Source organism: Myotis lucifugus, unplaced genomic scaffold, assembly GCF_000147115.1.
Source record: "Myotis lucifugus unplaced genomic scaffold, Myoluc2.0 scaffold_6, whole genome shotgun sequence".
NCBI classification, from domain to species: domain Eukaryota; kingdom Metazoa; phylum Chordata; class Mammalia; order Chiroptera; family Vespertilionidae; genus Myotis; species Myotis lucifugus.
In genome coordinates, this window is record NW_005871054.1 from 741,498 (window position 1) to 760,228 (window position 18,731).

At 35.7% G+C, this 18,731-nt stretch overlaps 1 protein-coding gene across 15 annotated transcripts in view; it reads right to left on the bottom strand.

Annotated features, from left to right (window-relative positions):
* AFTPH (aftiphilin) overlaps nucleotides 1-18,731 on the bottom strand; it is a 60,716-nt gene that overhangs the window by 38,786 nt on the left and 3,199 nt on the right. The window contains exon 1 of one of the 15 annotated variants that reach the window (XM_023746340.1): nucleotides 16,573-16,594. The exons of 13 other annotated variants lie outside the window; for them this stretch is intronic. The gene's annotated coding sequence lies outside the window, so the exon portion shown is untranslated. Of the gene's footprint in view, nucleotides 1-550; nucleotides 625-16,572; nucleotides 16,595-18,731 lie in introns of those variants that run through there. One more of the 15 variants, XM_023746335.1, reaches the window with a different exon arrangement.

Consider the following 18,731-nt stretch of genomic DNA (forward strand, 5'->3'; position numbering starts at 1 on the left):
AAAAATCCTGTGTTCCACCTGTTCATCTTTCCCTCTCCCCTGCCCCTGGAAATCACTGATCTTTTTACTATCTCTATAGTTTTGCCTTTTCCAGAATGTCATATAGTTGGAATCATACAGTACATATGTAGCCTGTACATACTACTATATGACTGGCTTCTTTCACTTAGTAATATGCATCTAAGGTTCCTCCATGTTTTTTCATGGTTTGATAGCTCATTTCATTTTAGCACTGAATAATATTCCAGTGCCTACATGTACCACAATTTAATTTTTTATAATTTTCAATTCTGAAATCATTTAGGATGCACAAGAAGTTGAAAATTATAGTTATCGTGTATATTCCACTCAGTTTCCCCCAATAATATGGTAATTAATGATAGCACCTGATTAAACCACCTTGTTTAGTTTTTTTTTTCCTTTGTGTTTTGTATGTGTGTGTGTGTGTGTGTGGTTCTATCTAGGATATTTATCACATATATAGATTAGATTTGAGTAATCATCACTACAATTTGGATAAGAACTGTTGCAAAAATAGTTTAATATTCACCATATAGTTCATTATATAGCTATACCACAGTTCTGTTTCTCCATTCACTCCATGTAGGACGTTTTGGTTGTTTCCTGTATTTTACAATTACAAATAAAACTGCTACGAACATTTATGTACAGATTGTTCTGAGAATATGAGTTTTCATTTCTCTAACTTAAGTACCCAGGAGTGTGAATGCTGGCATACAGTGTTTAACTTTCTAAGAAACTGCAACCCGGCCGGTTTGGCTCAGTGGTTGAGCACTGACCTATGAACCAAGAGGTCATGGTTCAATTCCCAGTCTGGGCACATGCCTGGGTTGATGTAGGCTCAATTCCCAGTGGGGAGCTGATTAATGATTATCTCTAATTGATGATTCATTCTCTCTCTCTCTCTCTCTCTCTCTCTCTCTCTCTCTCTCTCTCTCTCTCTCTCCCTCCCTCCCCCCCTTCCATCTGAAATCAATAAAAATATATTAAAAAAAAAAAAAGAAACTGCCAAACTGCTTTCCCAAATTAATTTTTAAGGGGTCAAACCAATTGATCTTCTCATTAATAATTTTCTTAATTAAATTATTCTTAAACCATCTAGAACTTAATTTAGTGTATGATCTAAAGCAAGGATCTAAGTAAAAATCTTTCCTAAATAGCCAAGCAATTATCATAATCCCATTTATTGAATAATCCTTCCCATATCCTTTAGTTTATCGTGTCCTCTTTTTTTCTTATACATTTAATTCTTAAATTTATATCTAGTTTATTCTGTTCCTCTGTACTAAACAGTCAAAAGTGCCACAGACAGGCTAATATTAAAAGCAAAGGGAGGATTAACAACCAAAGTCCTACAATAAAATTAGCCCATAAACAATGAATTGATACTTCCTGCAATTCACAGTTGTCAGTAAGGTACATGAGAAACATGTTTATTACAAAATTCAATCAGTTTTGCAGCTTAAAAAGAATCACTTTCTTTCAACTCTCAGAATAAAATTTTATATGATCTTCCAGTTTTAGGGAGAAGTTGCCTTAGAAACAATATTAATTTAAATTAGAGATGAAGAAAATGGGGCTAACTGATGATCAACTGTTCCAAAGGTCATATAGCTGGTTCAAAACTGAGCTATTAGCTGTTAAAGTGTATATACATTTTTTTCCTGGGACACCCTGTATAAATTAAACCCCGTTTTCCCCCCCTTGTTTAGAGTCCTGATAACTCCTTCCAATGTTTAGTGTACAGGGTAATTTGACTTCTAACAGTTTCCCTATAATTATGAAGTTCCTATTATTTAAAAATAGTCTCTGATTGTTAATGAGAGTGTGGAGAAATGGACACCTGGCACACACATACTGCTGGTGGGTGTGCAAATTGTTATAAAGCTTGCAGAAGGCAATCTGGCTATACTATATAAATTCCTAAAAAAAAGGTAAAACAAAATGCTCCAAAGGGATTATTTATACAAATTATGTTATATTCTTACAATAGCATACTATTTAGCCATTAATGTCATGATTCTTTTTTTTAAATTTAAAACATTTATAATGATGGGAACATGTCAAAAGAACACAAAAGCCAGCTTGAAGGGCTCCAACCAGTTAAATTAGGGACAACTGAGCAACAAAATAAAAATAATAACTGATTATAATCCACTGAATAAAATTATAAACTCAGTTCTCACAGATATAAACATGTAAGTGAATAAATGGAAAGTTAGATGAGGAACAGGATATGCATAGCTTCAAAATACCTCCCCACAACATACTTAATTACAAAGGAAAAAGTGTAACTTTATAGTGGTGAAGCCTGACACTTAATCAAGTGATCAAAGTGAACATCATTAGTAATAGGAATATTAAAATCATGCATCAGTTGACAAATCCAATGAGAAGAACGTAGAATCACTTTGGAATATTCCTGCCAAAAATATATAACCTCAATTGAATCATGAGGAAACGTTAGACAAACTCAAATTGAGAGACAGTCTACAAAACAATCTTCACAAATATCAATGTCATGAAAATTAAGGAAAAAGTGAAGAACTGTTCCAGATTGAAGATGACTAAAGAGATATGACAAGTAAATGCAGCATTTCACTCCCAACTGATTCCCTGTTTGTAAAGGTCATTATTGGGATGATTATGAAATTTGAATACAGTCCAAGGATTAGATAGCAGGAAAGTATTGATGCTAATTTCTTGATTTTGATGGCAGTATTATGGTTATGTAAGAGAATGTCCTTGGTTGTAGGAAATACACATTAGAATATTTGGCAGAGACAGGACATTGGGTTGGGAAGTCTCAAATTATTTTGGGAAAATTATTTGTACTGAACTTGCAACTTTTTCTAAATCTGTGACCATTTCAAAATGAAAAAAAAAAACACTAATAACACTCAAGGAGATTTATGTGTGTATTTCAATATGTATGTTTTACAATAAACATATGTTACTTATACAATAAAACCTTATTTAAAAAATTATGACAAAATATACATAATAAAATTTACCATATTAACCATTTTTAAGTGTATGGTTCAATGGCATTAAGTACATACACACTGCTGTGCAATCTTTATTACCATCCATCTCTAGAACTTTAATCTCCCCAAATATCAAAGTATCTTCTCTACCCATTAAACAGTAACTCCCCTTTCCCTCCCCCTACCCCGCCCCAGCTCCTGCAATCATCATTCTACTTTGTCTCTATGAATCTGACTACCCTAGATACTACATAAAAGTAGAATCATATAGTATCTGTTCTTTTGTGACTGGCTTTATTGATTTATTGATCTTATATTTTTATTGCTTTTTAGAGAGAGAGAGAGAGAGGAAGGGAGAGGGAGAAAGAGAAACATTGATGTGAGAGCAAAACATTGATCCTCTGCCTCCTGGACGCAACCCTACTGAAAATCAAGCCCATAACTGGGGCATGTGTCCTCACGGGGAATTGACTTGGAGACCTTCTGGTGCATGAAACACGCTCAACTAACTGAGCCACACTGGCCAGGGCTATCATTTGTTGATGAATAGTTGGGTTGCTTACACCTTTAGCTATTATGAATAATGCTGCTATGAACATACCTTATTCATACCTTATTTTTTTAAAAACTTTTTATTCTGAAATAATAATAGACTAACAGAAAGTTGTAAATATAGTAGTCCTGTGCATCCTTCATCCAGCTCCCCCTAATGGTGATATCTCATATAGCTCTAGTAAAATAGCAAAACTGGAAACTGATCTTGTTTACACATTACTATTAATTAGACTACAGACCTTACTCAGTTCCTTAAAAACAATACAAAATAAAACCTTGCAATCTTTTGGGTTTGTATATAGTTCTGATCAATGTATCCCATCTACAGATGTAACTACCACCACTACTCTTATTCCCACACCCCATCCCTGTCCTTGGGCAACCATTAATTTGTTCTTCATCTCCATAGTTTTGCCATTTCAAGAGTGTTTTGTAAGTAGAATCATACAGTGTGTAACCTTTTGAAGTTAACTTTTTTCACTCAGTATAATGAATGCCCTTAAAGTCTATTTTGGTTGTTGCATGTATCAACAGGTCAATCATTTTTATTGTTGAACTAGAGGCCCAGTGCACGAATTCATGCACCAGTGGGGTCCCTCCGCCTGGCCCCAGGGATCAGGCCGAAACCGGCTCTCTGACATCCCCCGAGGGGTCCAGGATTGCGAGAGGGTGCAGGCCAGGCCGAGGGACCAGGGACCCCACTGGTGCACGATAGGGACTGGGGAGGGACCGCGGGAGGGTTCCAGGGCATGTCTGGCCCGTCCTGCTCAGTCCCAATCAGTTGAACCCAAGCAGCAAGCTAACCTACCGGTCGGAGCGTCTGCCCCCTGGTGGTCAGTGCACGTCATAGCGACTGGTCAACCACTCAACTGTCTGCCCCCTGCTAGTCAGTGCACATCATAGCGAGCAGCTGAGTGGCCTTAGCATATCATTAGCATATTACTCTTTGATTTGCTGAACGGCCGACCAGTTGACCGGACACTTGGCGTATTAGGCTTTTATTATATAGGATAGTATTCTACTGTACACATATACCAGTTTGTTCAACCATTCACCAACTGAAATACATATAGATTATTTCCAGTATTTTATTATTATAAATAGTATGCATACTACATTAATAATATCTATACTAACAGTATGTTTAACTAATCTATATAATAAAAGCCGAAGCGACAGTTACGACAGGACCAGAACGACCAGTCGCTATGATGCATACTGACCACCAGGGGTCAGATGCTCAATGCAGGAGCTGCCCCCTGGTGGTCAGTGTGCTCACGGCTGGCGAGCTTGGTGGGAGCCTCTCCCACCTCTGTAGCAGTGCTAAGGAGCAATGAGCCCAGTGGTCAGGAGCAGCGAGCAGGTGGGCGGTAAGGAGCGAGGGGTCTTGGATTGTGAGAGGGCGCAGGCCGGGCTGAGGGATCCTCCCCGCCCCCACCAGTGCACGAATTTCATGCACCGGGCCTCTAGTATATAATAAAGATATTAAGAGCATTTATATACAGGTTTTTGTGTGAACATAGTCCTCATTTTTTTCTGTGATAAATGCCCAAGAGTGTGATTACTGGGTCCTATGGTAGGTGTATGTTTAGTTTTGTAAAAAAAAAAAACCCACATCAAAACATCCCCCAAAACCAACAACTGCCAAAGTATTTTCCAGAGTACTATACCATTTTACATTCCCATAACACTTTATTTCTTAAAGAAACATATCTGATCTTTGTTTTAGTGAAACCTGGCTGAGGTTAACCCATTGCTTTTTCTAAAATGTTTTGTTGTTTAAAAAATGGAATATTTTATTGGTTTAAGAGTGGTTCTCAACCTTCCTAATGCCGTGACCCTTTAATACAGTTCCTCATGTTGTGGTGACCCCCAATTTCATTGTTACAAATTGAACATAATTAAAGCATAGTGATTAATCACAAAACAATATGTAATTATATATGTGTTTTCTGATGGTCTTAGGCCACCCCTGTCAAAAGGTCGTTCGACCCCCAAAGGGGTCTCGACCCACAGGTTGAGAACCGCTGGTTTAAGGCCTATTTCAAACTTACATATTAAGGTAAATACAAGGATCTGTATCAAGGACTTTGTAACCATACCAACAACACAGAGAGCAGTTTTCTTCCTGTCACACCTTGGCAAAGTATGCTCCCTTTTTCTCCTTCTAGGTGTAACAGGCTATATCAGACTCCCAGACTATGATCATTTCCTTACTCCTCAAAACTGTGTCAACCATTGAGGGAAGAACTTGGGCACACATTCTCCTTTAGCAGGCCTTGGCTCTGGCCCAACTCACCCTTCAGAAACCTATGAGTGCCACTCCCAAGTTTCAGCCAAGAATGCCAACCAGCCAGTGTGGAAGAGGTCTGAAACTTTCCAGAAAATTCTTCTGTGTCCTGGCCAATTCACTAATATTTGTTTACTGAAGTATTATTTAGTAATGGTTAATTGAAGTATTATTTGTATAATGAATTTACCTATTAAGCCTGACTTAGACAAATCCACATTTTTAACATAGAAAATATGGATTTTAAGTAGTTATTTCTACTAACAGGAAAAAGAAAAAGGGATAGATGAGTTATCTACTGTGCCTGGCACATAGCAACCTCAAGAAATGTTTCTTTATCCTTCTTACTTCGCACCACAAGGGGTCCTAATCAGTCATCTATTTTCTTTACAACCTGAACAAAGTCACATGTGTGTGTGCATGCACATAAAGGGGTGTGTGTTGAACTTGCTATTTTTATGTCTGCTTATTCCGAGACCTACTAGAAGGGAGTAAACAAGTAATGGGAGTATCCAGAAAATATTCAGGCCATAGTATACACAAATAGTAGACATGAGGTTCTCATGATTGAGTAGTAAATGAGGTATCTTAAAGGTAGTTAGAACATGAAGATAGAGAATTTGGGCAGATCTCTACTCTGAAGATTTGTCCATGGAAAAATCACATTTCAGAGAGAGACCTGTGGACAATATAGGCTTTTCAACGAATGGTGCTAGATCAACTGGTTTCTGTGCTAGATCAACTGGTTTCTTACAGGGAGTCGAATGCTGACTGGAAGAGGACAAAAAAGAGTCTGCTAGATGTCCATATTATTTCTTGATCTGGGTAATAGTTACACAGGCACAAACATTTGTAAAAATTCACCCCATTGTACACTTAAAAGATTTGTGCATTTTGCTATATGTATGTTAGACATCAATAAAAAACAAAAATTGTTTCTCAGAAAGTCAACATACTTAGATTAATAGCAGCTACATTACAAGTAAATGAACATGACCATAGTTATAAATATACCATTCTATTTTTTTTTAAAGTTTACTTATTTATACCTTGCCTTATTCTGGGATTTAAGGCAATATATGTATGTCTCAAGTGGATAGTAGTATAGTATGGGGAAAAGATCTTGGACTTGGAGTAAAATGGATCCTAGGTTCAGATTCCAGTTTCCTCATTTACTAATAACTATGAGTTTGCTTTCTCTGAGCTTCAGTTTCCTATCTATAAAAAAGGTCTAGCAGTTCCTACCTTTCAATGCTGTTATGAGAATTACAGAAAATAGACTTTCAGTACCTGGTACATTCTGTACACTCAGTAAATTATCAACTATCATCACATTTTGACTTTCACCAAGTCTGTGGCTCATATCATAATCTACCCTTAACAAAATCTAAGCCAATGTTTGCTTAGTTAGCACAAACATTCACATGACTTTGCATATATTTTAAAAAGGTCACTAAAAAAGTAATTTAAGAAACATTTAGTAAAAACATTACTGAAGATACATGAAATTGACTTTATTGCTAAATCCATAACCAATCCCTAGAATATATGAAACAACGCCTAAGGTTAAAGGACTGAGATCATAACATCTGAACCAACTCAAGGGACTAGTCTGTTAAAAGATCGAAGTTTTGAAGTGGAACAGGATAATGCAACACAAGTTGTCGCCAGTACCTTGAAGTAGGTACTATCCAGGTAGAGGAAAGACCACAAAAATAAAGACTTTTAAGAAGGTGCCTAGTTGAGATAGAAAGGACTTTACATATTTCTCTAAACAGCGGTTCTCAACCTGTGGGCCGCGAACAATGAAAATACATCCTGCATATCAGATATTTACATTACGATTCATAACAGTAGCAAAATTACGGTTATGAAGTAGCAACGAAAATAATTTTATGGTTGGGGGGGTCACCACAACATGAGGAACTGTATTAAAGGGTTGCGGCATTAGGAAGGTTGAGAACCACTGCCTAAGACATAGAGGCAGGCCCTCTAGGAACGTCCCAGAATCAAACACTGAATAAGAAGTTCCCTCCAGACAAGCTAAAAACTCATCACAAAAACTCCCATATTCTTTTACAGGGCACAAACAGCATCAACGTGTACATTAATTTTCAAGGCCAGAAAAGCACACCTCTATTACACAATCCAGCTTTACTGATGACCCTTCACTCCAAACTTACTTTTATAGGGACTAGGATGGGGAGTGGGTATGTGTGTGTGTGTGGAGGAGAACCTAAGCAGGAAGGATAATGGTCAAGAAAAAAGAAAAGACAAATCACTGTATCTGAAGTTATGCTACTGATGTAAATAGTACAAACTACAATAGGAAGATTTATTTAATGGAGCACACACACACAAATCACTACCTTTTTATTACATTATGTCTGAAGATAATTAGTCACTTGTTAAATCATTTGGGTGAGTACAGAAAAAAAATCTGTATTTTCTTTTAGAAAAATGAGTGAAAATGATACATAAGCAATTAGCATCATCAATTTGCATTACAAATGTTGCCTGCTACTGCAGTAGTTTGAATTATTCAAATCATTACTGTAATATTCTCATTGGAGTTTTAAGATACTATCAAAATGTACTGTCAATGAATCTGCCCAGTCTACATGCCTGCTTAAGAGTCATCTTGTCTTATGTATTATAGGACTGTACACCTGAAACCTATAACTTTATTAACAAATGTCACACCAATAAATTCAATAAAAATTAATAAGTTTAAAAAAGGATAATCTTGTCATAAAGAAACCGAAGAGTCCTACTTCTGAGCCACATGGAGATTTGGATTTTAGTTAACTATTTGGTTTTCAATACATCTAGAGGTGACTGAACCATAATATTGAAAAGTTTTCATGCCTTTAAAATTTACTATCTACAAAAATGATCTTTTTTATTTTCTCTTTTTGAGTGCTTTGTTCTCAGCATATTAATTCCATAGCAGCCAACAAAACAGGGAGAGCCCCTAAAAACAGATACTTTTTAGTAAAGAATTGACAAAGATTTTGTTGTTGTTTGTTATTAGGGCTACCATCCTCTCTCCCTTCAAACAAGCTGCAAACTAAGGCTACTTAAACTTCCACAATCCCAAAGCTAATTATTTTTCAGAGATCTCACAATTCCTTCAAACTTGTCAATTTAAAAACTAAAACCCAAGACACTATAGATATCAACTGTATCAATATGTCACTATGTCCTCAACTGCATAATAATATGCAGTATTATTTAAAACATCTATTAAAAATAGTATATTCCATGTGCTTTTGTTCTCTGTTTACACCAATATCAAATTAGTATGCATTCAATACTTACTATGTGTGTGGATACTTTATGAAAAGCGCTCATTAATTATCTCATTTAGTCCTTACAGCAGGCCATAAGGTAGGACTTGCTATCATCATTTTACAGTGAAAAAATAAAACCTTAAAGAGGTTAAATAATCCTTCACAGTAGTATAACTAGTAAGTGGTGATGAATCAGTCACAAGCTAATAAAATATCTGAAAAATGTATTACTGCATTAACTCCTGATATAACTGACAGCAAATGTTAGAATTAGTCTTCCCTAAAAGATTTCTGAGTTGTTCAGAAAAAGGTTTCTGAAACTTCCAAAATACTTGAAGGAGAAAAAAAGGTGCTTACAAACTAAGATGAAGAAAGAACAAACAACAAAAATGCCAAGAAGTGAATCTCTTGTTTCAATATTAATGTACATAGTAGTAAAAATGCAGTAAAGTTTTTATCTTCCTAGTTTTGATATCAGTAAGGATGATTCACAAGAGTACGAATACATAATGTGAATGACAACATGAGCAGCAACATACAGTATATGTTGCTAAACAGCAATGAATTATCATTTTATAGAAGCTAGTTTAAAAGATTCCTAAGAACTTTTCTTTTACTGTATATTTTAGCCTTCTATGCAAATCCATAAGACAGTTTAATTATGTTTGTATAGTTTCACAGTCAAAATTAAACAAGATAAAAACATTAGAAATTGTTTTAACTTTAACTCATCATATCAACTATTTTTGAGTTTACTAGCTATTTTTCTCACAAGGCACTTCTAATTGAATTAGAATAAATGACACTGGATAACTACTGATAACAAAGGCAAAAGAACAGAAACAGCAATGAGGATAGATACATTAGCCCTTGGAAAACAGGTTTTTCACACCCCCCCCACCCCCCCCGGCCCCCGTACTCTTTGCTTTTGTTATATTATTGCAGAATGAATTAGCCACTGTAATTTCCACCCTAACATTCCCGTAACTTAACAATCTAAAAGCAGGAACTACTTCAATTTCATGCCCTTCACTAAAATCTTGCTTACACCCACAATATTGTCCAGAGATAACCCCTGGACATTCCATTGATTTCTCAATTGCTTGCTCAGGGGGCTCTTTGAATTTCTTCATTACTACTCTTGCTTTCTCATCAGCCTATAAATGTTCAAGACTCTACCATCCTCAAACAAATCAGATCAAAACAAAACAAATCCCTTCCTTCCGTGTTCTTCTAGCTCTCCTCCTCCTCCTCACCACGAAGCTTCTTGAAAGAGCCCTGTCTGTTCGCTATCTCTACTTCCTAACCTCCCACTTACTCCTTAACCCAGCACAATATGGCTTCCACCTCACCACTCCACTGAAACCGCTCTTGTATGAGTTACTTTACTTGAGCTCAAAAGACTGGAAATGTGCAGACACAGGCCTCTGTTGTTGAACACCCATCCTCAGAGCCTGGCTCATGGTAGGAACTGAACACATTACTGTATTGTTTTTGCTGGGGCATTTATTCCATTGGCCACTCTTGAATTGCTACCCCCTTTCCCTCAACACACTATCTTTCTATAACTCTAGCTCTGGAACCCTAGCTCTATTCCACCAAATACATTAGGAAATATTTAAATTCAACCTAGTAAGTGTGATCTGAGAGAGGCTGGCCTGAAATGTGACACATGAAAGAAAACAAGTCCAATCATTTGTGCTGCAATGTATCTGAAGAAAGAATATATTGAGCAGGGTGGTACTCACATGCAAGCCAAGAAAATAAAACCAGCTAAAGGACAACAATTTGTTCATGCATTTTTAACAGACCAGCTAACATGAATATGTGCTTTGACTTGAGTCAGTTCCTCAGAATAAGTGGAGGTGTCAGCTGGTGTCACCAGAGTGTGATGCTACTCTGGACAGTCCATCTAATTTCTCTTGCTCTTCTTTGCTCCCAGCAACTTTCTTTAGTACTTCATGTAAATTTTCCCACAGATTTTGCAATCAGCTGACGTGAAGAGCCGACATGCTTTGAAAAAAATTTCTTGCTGTAAAGTTTTAAATTCGCATTCTGGTCAAGATTGATGAGTTAAACCTCAAGAGCCCAGGGAATTTTTGGGAAAAACAAACAAACAGGAAAACCTACTTTGTGGACTTTCAAAACTAAAGACACCACTCTAGTCTGTACCTAAAATATGTACACCCTGGCAGGCCCTTGGCAGATGCCCTTCCTCAGACAGTGCTACTCTTTATCATAAACGTCTACGGTGAGAGCAACTCACCTTTTAAAGAAAACTTCTACTAAAAGTTATAAAACTACATTCAAATGCAGTCAAAATTCAATTATCTGGGCTAATGAGGAAGGAAGCAGACGTCTTAGATAATCTAAAACTTACAAATTTGGCCTTAAAATATGACCTATGTAACAGAAGATTTATCTCATAAACTATGTCTTTGCCAAGCACTATTAGTTTTACTTTGTTTCTTGACCATCCACCAACTGAGAAAAAAAAAAATGACCTAGAGACATGTGAGGCAACAGGAGGAAATCAGACAATGAACCACACTTAAAAATAGTCATAAACTATCAACAGATAATAACATATAATGACATTCTTGGGGGGAATTATCATAAAACAAAAGCTATGTATAGTTGAAAAATCAGATATAAACACATTCCAAAATAGTGCTCATGGTGTAGTATATAAAGCTAATGCCACAAGTGGGTCTACCTGCACCAATAACTTCATGGAAACTATGGAAGGAATTCCCATCACAAGCAGATTTCTAGCTGGTTGACCTTTTAATAGTGTCATTGCTTGGTTTAAAGTTTTACTTTCTCTTGTGAGGTAGAAAGGCTAAAGGGTAAAAGGAAAACAGGTAACATTTATTACTTGCAATGTGCCTTTATACTTTTGATTAATTTTTTTTTAAGAGTTAGCCTGCCTTATAAACCAGAATTTTTCAAACTTTATCCCTGTAACCCACAGAAAAAATACATTTTGCGTGATGACCCACATATACATACATGCACTTAAAAGAAAAAGTTTCACCAAGCTTTTTACCTTTACTCTCTATGTACTCTTGACATTTTTAATTCTATTTCATTTTATCTTAAAAGCTGGCCATGACCCCCTAAATTGACTTCACAAGCCTAAATTTACAAACCAGAAATAGGTCACAACCCAAAGTTAAAAAAAAAAAAAAAGACTGACAAAAGGGACATTGATGAATTTAGAGTATGACTAAAATTAAGTCAATTTACCCCCAAATGCTATTGGTATTACTGAGGTTAGGGAATGGCAGTGAGCCCTTCAATACAGGCATTGCAAACAATGCCAGGTAATTAAAACAAAACAAGCAAAAAAAAAAAAAAAAAAAAAAAAAAGCTGTGACATTTGTTCATATTTTTACCTTAAAATTATGTAAGCAGTGTTATTTTGGCCACTTAAAACTTCTGCAGTATTTCTACTCTGGGTATTTTCTAAGCTAACAACTCCACAATGATCAGTTTTTTAAGAATAATTCAAAGCCATTGCTTAAAGTTTGCTACAAGAAAAAAATATCAAAATATTTCTGTAAAAACTCTCAGCACAGAATTTGTATTGGTCATGTCAGTATGTCAAGAACTGTTTGCATTCATCAATTTTGTTCTAGGTTTAATCCACCTCACAATAATGCTATCATTCTCTTTCCTTCTGATTCACTTCCCTTAAATCCAATTTTGCTTCCAGCACATTAGAGGAGGAAACAGAGTTTCTTTTAGAACAAATAACTCCTCCTTGATCTGATGCTTACAAGGACAAAATGCATTCTTCAATTACATTAGTTGAATGAAACAAATAATTTGATAAAATGAAAGTATTCTTTTTCTCTTTATAGAATTCTGCATAAAAATAATACATAAAAATACTACTTATTTTTCAAATTCTACTACCCTCAATCTAGGAAGCAAGCCACTTCCTTGTGAGATAAAAATAAAGATACTATTGGTGGAAGTATATATTGGTTCACATACTCCAGACAACTTAGTAATACATCAAAATTTTAATGCACATTCTTTTGATTAAGCAACTTCATCTGCAAGAATGTGTCACAGATGCATTCATACAAGTATGAAAAGATATTTCCACAAAATGGTTAATGCCTGCATTATTTGTTTTTTAAAAAAGCAACTGAAAACAACTTAACTATCTATCAATAAGGAATAGGGTAAATAAAAAGTGTAGCCATTTTAAAAAAGCAATAAAGCTATACATGACTAATAGGTAAAGGTGTCTAAAATACATTTTTAACTGAAAAGGCATTTTTGAGAGGCATTCCTTCTTAATTCTCCTCCTACCTATTATATCTGTTCTTTCTCCTCCTTGAATGGATCTGCTTCTTCTGCCTGCCTCATAAGTGTCAGTCTTCCCCAGGCCTTGGCCTCCCTATATCCTTATCCCTGTGAGATTTCATCCAGCTTGTTTTTATATGCTCATAATGCTCAAACCTCTATCTATCTGTAGGCTGCCCAAACTCCAGATCTGTCTCTACCCAAATGCCTTTTTGAATATCTTTGCCTGAATGACCCAAAGTCATATCATATTCTCCAATTCCAAAACTGAAGTTAATCTCTACTCAAAAAACACACCGAAACCACTTGTTTCTACTAGTATATAATATTCTGAATTTTAAGTCCAGAAAAAATTACCCCTTGCTCCTCCTTTTATATCCTACTGCCCAAAATTAAATCAATTACAGAATAAATCCTTAACATCTCTTAACCAATACCTTATTTAAGGGCCTCATTATTTTTGGCCAAGATTACAGCAATCTACTTGAAACTACTTATCTTAGCCAATATGGCTAAGATATTCCCTCTTTGCTCCAGCCAGACAAAACTACCCCCTGGGTCCTCCACTGGCACCATGCTATCTCCAAATTGTCACATTTGCCCTTTTTTTTTTTTTTATAATTTCCTATTCTTATCTGTTCAGAGAACCCACTGACTAAGCCTTCAAAAACCCTATTCAGACATGAAGTTTTCTGTGAAGTGAGAGCAGCAATATTTATCAAGTTACTATGTGATAGGTATTGTGTAAGGTGCTTATTCATGCATTATACAATTTAATCCCAACCATCCATTTTATAGATGAAAGAACAGGTTCAGTGAGGTCATATAATCAGTTCAAGATCCCATAAAGAGTAACTATAGAGAATAGGGCTTTAACATTAAGGCCTGGGTACTTTATGTGAGGTCAACTGTCTGAATAAAGCCTCCTTCTTTATATCAACTCTTTTATTACATTTAACAAAGTGAATCAAATTTGTTTCCCCTACTAGACCATAAACCAATGCTTCTCAATTTCAGTTTTGTATTGTTTTTTTTTTAATAGAATAGGTGCATTTTAGGTATGCACCTGAATATCTGCATTTAAAAAAGGGTTTCAAAGATGATTCTGATGGCTAGTGAAGGCTGAGAACCACTGTGTTAAGCTCCAGAGGATAAAAGCATTATGGACTTTATAACTTTGGGGATGACAAAATGTCTCTAAACTTCACTGCTGAACTGAGAAAGGTAAATCAATGAAACAGTTCTTTTTCTTTTAAAAATTTCCCCTTACAATTATTTGGTTGTACAAATATTTCTTAAAGTTCTGTCATACACATTTACCTGAGACTATCACTAAGAAATTAACACTCTTAAGACTTCAAATACAAAAAGTTCACAACATTAAATCTTCAATACTTTTCTTAAAAATGAGATGGGAAATTTCCTTAATGAATCAAATTTAAATTACTGCAATAATCCTTGAAACAGATATAATAATGTATATAATTTAAATATTATACAATTCTTGGAAAAAATACAGCATATTTAAAAAATTAATCACAGTTTCACTTGCAATTGAACTTTAAGAAATAAACGTGAACATGAGAAACTTTTCTACTCCCAGAAACCAAGGTCACTGGTAACCTGATTAAAATCTGTACTTTTGTTTTTAGGTGTAACACTTGCACTGTGCTTCAAGTAAACTTCTGAAACCTAATGAGACAGAAACACATCATCTGCTGGCTTATTATGATGTAGGGAAAATAGTCTAATAAAATATGTAAAGGAGTGCAAAGAAATGGTGACTTAACTACAAGTAAAAAGTGGATATTCAAACATTCTATTTGGGTTTCAGGTTAAGAGAAAATTTGAATTTGATAGCTGAAACTCTTGGTACAAATTTTTTTAAAAAGGAACAAAAATGTTATTATGAATATTCAGTATAAAAAGAGTTAAATGATCTCTTGACGATAGGTTCATTGCTTTTATAAATAGCTACTAAAAACAAAAGCTTTAAGAAATTTTCACATTTTGAATGTCTCTGCAGCAAATATTCCAAGTCAACATTTCTGCATCCACACAATAAACAAGATTGGAGATGCTAAACCACAGAAAGACAGAAAATACTACAAAATATAAGCAATAACTAAGAATAAAACAACAAAAATACCTACTAGGGAGAGTGGGTGAGGCATAAACATTCATTTCATACATTCAAAAAACTGTGGTCTCATTAAGACATACGCAAATATTAAAGAACTTACTCCTATAAGTCTTCCTTTGAAAAATATTTAAAGTTAGCACTGCAAGAATAAGAAAGTGTGACTTAGGAATGGTCTCCTCTATTATTACCAGAACTGTTAATTTTATTTAACACAAAAATTTAACCTGTAGCAATGTAGGGCTTTTACATTTGTTGTTAAATTTATTGTTAGGTATTTTACCGCCCCACCCCCTTGTTCATTGTAAAATGGGGTCTCTCCACTTCTATTTTCTAGTTGGTGAGTACTGTTTATAAAACTGAAAGCTCTTGGTATACTAAACCATCACATCATAAGCAAATTGGGGTGTGTTGGTTGACCCTTTTAAATTCTTAAGTCTCCATTTTTCCTTATTGATTACTAATGCCTCCAATACAAATCTAATGTGATCGCAGGAATCTGGTATTCCCCTGTAATGATTTTTGGTTTGAGGTATATGTTTTACAGATTTTCTCATAAGTATTAAACACACTCAGATTAGCAGTATAAATTCTTCCAGGTTTTATCCAGGATATCTTCTCACAATTCTCACACAAACAATCTTATCTACCTAAGGCTTTAACTGAGTCCTAGATTGATCCCTATAGCCCAACCCTCAAACTTGAGCTTCAGTCCAGCCAAGCCAACTCTCTACTAGTCCTCTCTACTTGAATTTCTTAAGATTTCGACCTGAGCTTAACAATAACAGAGTTCAAGTTCTTCCTCAAATCTGATCCTGTTCCAGGGCTCTCTAACTCAGAGTGTCCCTACCACCCATCCACTTACTAAGCCAGAAACTTAAGACCACCCCACCCTCCACTACCTCTAAAGAATGATTTTTATTTCATAAACCCCTAAAATCTGGAATATCTCTTTTTACTATGTACCTTGTTCTAGTCTAAGCAGCCATTATCATCTAAATGAGTTTCATGAACTATTATTAATCATGTCCAATCCAAGTATCTTTTAAAAAGTCAACCTGATCATGTAAAACGCTTGTGATATCTAAAAAAAAAAAAAAAAAATCTCTAAGTTTATTAAGCCCAATTCCATTTCTTTAGCCACACTACTTCATCTCCCTTTCCCCATTGTTATCAATTCTTTAAGCTAGGTTTTCTTTCAGTTTTTGAAAGGCAGGCAATAACATTCTTTTATGCCAAAGGGCCTTTGCACCTACATTCCCATTGCCTAAAACATTCCCACATATTTCTCAATTATTTTTCAATCCTCACCTGAAGACTGCTTAGAGAGAGGAAGAGAGAGAGAAACATCAATGTGAGAGAGAAACATGGACCAGTTGCCTTCTATACATGTCCCAAAGGGAAATCGAACCCACAACCCAGATATGTGCCCTGACCAGGAAACGAACCAGAAACCTTTTGGTGCACAGAACTACACTCAACCAACTGAGCCACTCCAGACAGGCACATCTTTTAATTCTTAGATGAAGGATTGATTCCTCAGGTAAGTTTTCTAACACCTTCCCCCAAGTCCTCTTACATATACTGCATAGTATTTCTTTCAGAGCATAAGAACTATAGTAACTTACGGTTTGTAACCAAACACTTATAACTTGAAAAATGACTATGCAAACTGTGTATACTCTGAAAAACATATTGACAGGCTTAAATAAGCAATTTTTTAAAAACCTACTTACTACTTTCTAGAATAATGAAGTTAATTTTATATTTCTTATGTACCCCTATGTTCAGAGCGGCACAATTTACCATAGCTAAGATTTGGAAACAGCCTAAGTGCCCATCAGCAGATGAGTGGATTAAAAAGCTGTGGTACATCTACACAATGGAATACTACGCTGTGGTAAAAAAGAAGGAATTCTTACCATTTGCAACAGCATGGATGGAACTGGAGAGCATTATGCTAAGTGAAATAAGCCAGTCAGAAAAACGTAAGTATCACATGATCTCACTCATTTATGGAATATAATGAACAACATAAACTGATGAACAAAAACAGATCCAGAGATAGAGAAGCATCGATCAGACCATCAAACCTCAGAAGGAAGGTAGGGGAGGGTGGGGGTAAGGAGGAGAGATCAACCCAAGGACTTGTATGCATGCTTATGAACCTAACCAATGGACACAGACACCAGGGGGGTGAGGGCATGAGTGGTGGTGGTGGGGGGGGGAGGGCAATGGGGCGATAAGGACACATATGTAACACCTTAATCAATAAAGAAAAAAATAAAAATAAAAGTAAAAAAAAATTATATTTCTTCTTCATAAACAAGTCAGTGTCATGTTCTAGAGCAGCACTGCCCACTTTAAATACAATACAAGCCTCATATATACAATGCTTCTGTATTCTTTTGTACTAAAAGACTATTTTTTTAATTAAAAAATATGTACATCCACTATTTACTGAGCATCTACTATATACAAAACTGCTAGGTTCTATAAGGAGGAGTAAAAGGAGTCATGACCTTTGAAAAACTAACAATTAGGGGGGACAATACAAGAAAACAGTAAAAGCCAATTAATGAGGCAGAATATAAACACCATTTGAACTAAAATGCGGCTATAAGGATTCTAAGAAAAAGGTCTTAACTGGGAAGAGGGAAAAATGCTGAAATGAGAAAAACAAGCTTCATAAAGGAGAAAGAATTTGAAATGGGAAGGATTTTAATTGAGAGAGGAAAAGGCAGGCGCTAAAGATAAAGCATGTGGCAACTGTCAAGGAGCAGGAAATCACATAGCAGCGTCTGGTTAGAAAGTAGGATAGACGGAATAAGGCAGTTATGCTGACGACCTTGAATTTTAGAAGGTAGCACCTCTGTAAGTTTTTTGTTTAGCAATGGGTAAATTATTAAAGATTCCAATTCAAGAAACTGTTCTACCACTTTTCATCACCTCTGTTGCCACCACCATCTTGGTTCAGGCCACTACCATCTCCTAGCTACATCACTGTAAGCACCTCCTAACGGAATCTTCCTTCTTTCACTCTTGCCAAACAGATCATTTTGAGCTCTCTACTCAAAAACCCTGCAATGGTTTCCTATCTCAGAGTAAGAAGCCCAAGTCGCTGG